The following is a 4,946-nucleotide window of genomic DNA, read 5'->3' on the forward strand; positions in this document are numbered from 1 at the left end:
AACCATTATGTCATTATCATTAGTATACTTAGTATAGAACCACCATGTCATTATCATTCATATACTTAATGTAGAACCACCATGTCATTATCATTCATAGACTTAATGTAGAACCATCATGTCATTATCATTAGTAGGGTTAGTATAGAACCACCATGTCATTATCATTAGTATGGTTAGTATAGAACCACCATGTCATTATCATTCATAGACTTAATGTAGAATCATCATGTCATTATCATTAGTATACTTAGTATAGAACCACCATGTCATTATCATTCATAGACTTAATGTAGAACCATCATGTCATTATCATTAGTAGGGTTAGTATAGAACAACCATGTCATTATCATTGGTAGACTTAGTATAGAACCACCATGTCATTATCATTAGTAGACTTAGTATAGAACCACCATGTCATTATCATTAGTAGACTTAGTATAGAACCACCATGTCATTATCATTAGTAGACTTAGTATAGAACCACCATGTCATTATCATTAGTAGACTTAGTATAGAACTACCATGTCATTATAATTAATAGACTTAATGTAGAACCATCATGTCATTATCATTTGTAGACTTAGTATAGAAGCATCATGTCATTATCATTTGTAGACTTAGTATAGTATAGAACAACTATGTCATTATAATTAATAGTATAGAACCATCATAGTATAGAACCATAATTAGTAGACTTAGTATAGAACCACCATGTCATTATAATTAGTAGACTTAGTATAGAACCACCATGTCATTATCATTAGTAGACTTAGTATAGCACCACCATGTCATTATCATTAGTAGACTTAATGTAAAACTACCATGTCATTATCATTAGTAGACTTAGTATAGAACCACCATGTCATTATCATTAGTAGACTTAGTATAGAACCACCATGTCATTATAATTAGTAGACTTAATGTAGAACCACCATGTCATTATCATTAGTAGACTTAGTATATAACTACCATGTCATTATAATTAATAGACTTAATGTAGAACCATCATGTCATTATCATTAGTATACTTAGAATAGAACCACCATGTCATTATCATTAGTAGACTTAGTATAGAACCACCATGTCATTATAATTAGTAGACTTAATGTAGAACCACCATGTCATTATCATTTGTAGACTTAGTATAGAACCACCATGTCATTATCATTTGTAGACTTAGTATAGAACTACCATGTCATTATAATTAATAGACTTAATGTAGAACCATCATGTCATTATCATTAGTATACTTAGAATAGAACCACCATGTCATTATCATTAGTAGACTTAGTATAGAACCACCATGTCATTATAATTAGTAGACTTAATGTAGAACCACCATGTCATTATCATTTGTAGACTTAGTATAGAACCACCATGTCATTATCATTAGTAGACTTAGTATAGAACTACCATGTCATTATAATTAATAGACTTAATGTAGAACCATCATGTCATTATCATTAGTATACTTAGAATAGAACCACCATGTCATTATCATTAGTAGACTTAGTATAGAACCACCATGTCATTATAATTAGTAGACTTAATGTAGAACCACCATGTCATTATCATTTGTAGACTTAGTATAGAACCACCATGTCATTATCATTTGTAGACTTAGTATAGAACTACCATGTCATTATCATTAGTAGACTTAATGTAGAACCACCATGTCATTATCATTAGAGAGAGCACATCCTGTTTAGTCTTAATACCGTAACTTAATTAGGCCTATATTTCAATACTTATATAGACTAGTGTATCAATCAATCATTCATTCATTCGTTCATGTCATCACACAGCATATGAGTCATTCATGGTTTGAAATGCAATCAAGCATTTTCATATAAAAATAAAATAAAATGATCTTTGAATAATTAGCGTAAACAATACATAAACTGTTCCATTTCAGAAATTGCAGTCACAAATAAGCTGTTTTTAGTCTTTGCTGTCATGAAGGCTTTACAAAACAACAACAAAAAACACTCTCTGTGGTACGCTTATTGTTGTTTACATTGTTCCCAACTGAAAAGCACATTGTAATCTAAAAGATATGCTATAGGTCAGGCTGTATTGTTCAAATGCATGAGATGCATTCACATATCACGTAAAGAGAGCAAGAGTTGAGGGAACAGGGAATGTTTTTCCTAAACAAATGATTTCGGTAACTGGACTTGTCAGTCAGAAATGGCAGTAATTATGTGGCAGCATGGGGCGAGCGGCAAACACAGCTGATGTTCTGTAGTATGTGTGTACTATGTGTGTAGTGTGTATGTAGTGTGTGTGTAGTGTGTGTGTAGTGTGTATGTAGTGTGTGTGTAGTGTGTGTGTAGTGTGTATGTAGTGTGTATGTAGTGTGTGTGTAGTGTGTGTGTAGTGTGTGTGTAGTGTGTGTGTAGTGTGTGTGTAGTGTGTGTGTAGTGGCCCGCTGCAGCGGGGAGGAGAAAGAGACAATGGCCGCTAGTCACACAGTCACTCACTGTCAGTTTTTTTTAACACAGTGCAGCAAGTCTGAGCACAATCAAATCAATTGCGGTCAGATTCCCTCTAGTCATTTGTGTGTCTTCATTATTTAATCAAACAGTGAGCTTAAAGCATCAGACAAGCTCAGTGCATATAGCTGATGTGCTTAAAATCCATAGGATGTGTATTTTTATGGACAAATACACGTTTTTAAAACAGACTCTCGGTCAACCAAATATTTTTTAAGTCAGGGACAGCCCTAGTGCAAATAGTCCTATCCCCTGTCTGCCTCTCTCTCTCTCTCCCCCTCTCCTGCAGGCGCAATGAGAGGAGCTGGGCTATAATTACAGAAAGACAGAGAGCTGTGGAGAGCTGAAGAGTAACAGAGTAACAGAGAGCTTAAGATTAACAGAGTAACAGAGTAACATAGAGCTGAAGATTAACAGAGTAACAGAGAGCTGAAGAGTAACAGAGTAACAGAGCTGTGGCGAGCTGAAGAGTAACAGAGTAACATAGAGCTGAAGAGTAAGATAGTAACAGAGCGCTGAAGAGTAACAGAGTAACAGAGAGCCGAAGAGTAACAGCGTAACAGAGAGCTGAAGAGTAACAGAGCGCTGAAGAGTAACAGAGTAACAGAGAGCCGAAGAGTAACAGAGTAACAGAGAGCTGAAGAGTAACAGAGAGCTGAAGAGGAACCGAGAGACAGAGAGCTGAAGAGTAACAGAGTAACAGAGTAACAGAGAGCTGAAGAGTAACAGAGTAACAGAGAGCTGAAGAGTAACAGAGTAACATAGAGCTGAAGAGTAACAGAGAGCTGAAGAGTAACAGAGAGCTGAAGAGTAACAGAGAGAAAGAGAGAAAGAGAGCTGAAGAGTGGGACTCCCAATCACGGTCGGTTGTGATACTAGCTACATCATTTTTCACCTATTATTTATTAGGTGTCGGCTACTAGCTACATTATCTTCAACCTATTATTAGGTGATGGCTACTAGCTACATGATCTTTAACCTATTATTAGGTGTTGGCTACTAGCTACATGATCTTCAACCTATTATTAGGTGTTGGCTACTAGCTACATGATCTTCAACCTATTATTAGGTGATGGCTACTAGCTACATTATCTTTAACCTATTATTAGGTGTTGGCTACTAGCTACATGATCTTCAACCTATTATTAGGTGTTGGCTACTAGCTACATGATCTTCAACCTATTATTAGGTGATGGCTACTAGCTACATGATCTTCAACCTATTATTATGTGTTGGCTACTAGCTACATTATCTTTAACCTATTATTAGGTGTCGGCTACTAGCTACATTATCTTTAACCTATTATTAGGTGTTGGCTACTAGCTACATTAATAGAGACCTAACCCTAATAGAGACCTAAGCTCAACCCTAATAGAGACCTAAGCTCAACCCTAATAGAGACCTAACCCTAATAGAGACCTAAGCTCAACCCTAATAGAGACCTAAGCTCAACCCTAATAGAGACCTAACCCTAATAAAGACCTAACACTAATAGAGGCCTAACCCTAATAAAGACCTAACACTAATAGAGACCTAACCCTAACCCTAATAGAGTCCTAAACCTAATAGGGGTATTAACTCTAACCCTAACCCCAATAGAGGACTAACCCTAACAGAGACCTAACCTGAATAGAGACCTAACCCTAATAGAGACCTAACCCTAATAGAGATCTAACCCTAATATAAACATAAGATTAACTCTAATAGAGACCTAACCCTAATAGAGACCTAACCTTAACCATGATAGAGACCTAACCCTAATAGAGACCTAACCCTAATAGAGACCTAACCCTAATACAGACCTAACCCTAACCCTAATATAGACCTAACCCTAATACAGACCTAACCCTAATAGAGACCTAACCCTAATAGAGACCTAACCCTAATAGAGACCTACCTAACCCTAATACAGACCTAACCCTAATACAGACCTAACCCTAATAGAGACCTAACCTTAACCATGATAGTGACCTAACCCTAATAGAGACCTAACCCTAATAGAGACCTAACCCTAACCCTAATACAGACCTAAACCTAATAGAGACCTAACCCTAATACAGACCTAACCCTAATAGAGACCTAACCCTAATAGAGACCTAACCGTAATAGAGACCTAACCCTAATACAGACCTAACCCTAATAGAGACCTAACCCTAATAGAGACCTAACACTAATAGAGACCTAACCCTAATAGAGACCTAACCTTAACCATGATAGAGACCTAACCCTAAGAGACCTAACCCTAATACAGACCTAACCCTAATACAGACCTAACCCTAATACAGACCTAAACCTAATAGAGACCTATCCCTAATAGAGACCTAACCGTAATAGAGACCTAACCCTAATACAGACCTAACCCTAATAGAGACCTAACCCTAATAGAGACCTAACACTAATAGAGACCTAACCCTAATAGAGACCTAACCTTAACCATGATAGAGACCT

Source organism: Oncorhynchus masou, unplaced genomic scaffold (genome assembly GCF_036934945.1).
Source record: "Oncorhynchus masou masou isolate Uvic2021 unplaced genomic scaffold, UVic_Omas_1.1 unplaced_scaffold_1919, whole genome shotgun sequence".
In the NCBI taxonomy this organism is placed as follows: domain Eukaryota; kingdom Metazoa; phylum Chordata; class Actinopteri; order Salmoniformes; family Salmonidae; genus Oncorhynchus; species Oncorhynchus masou.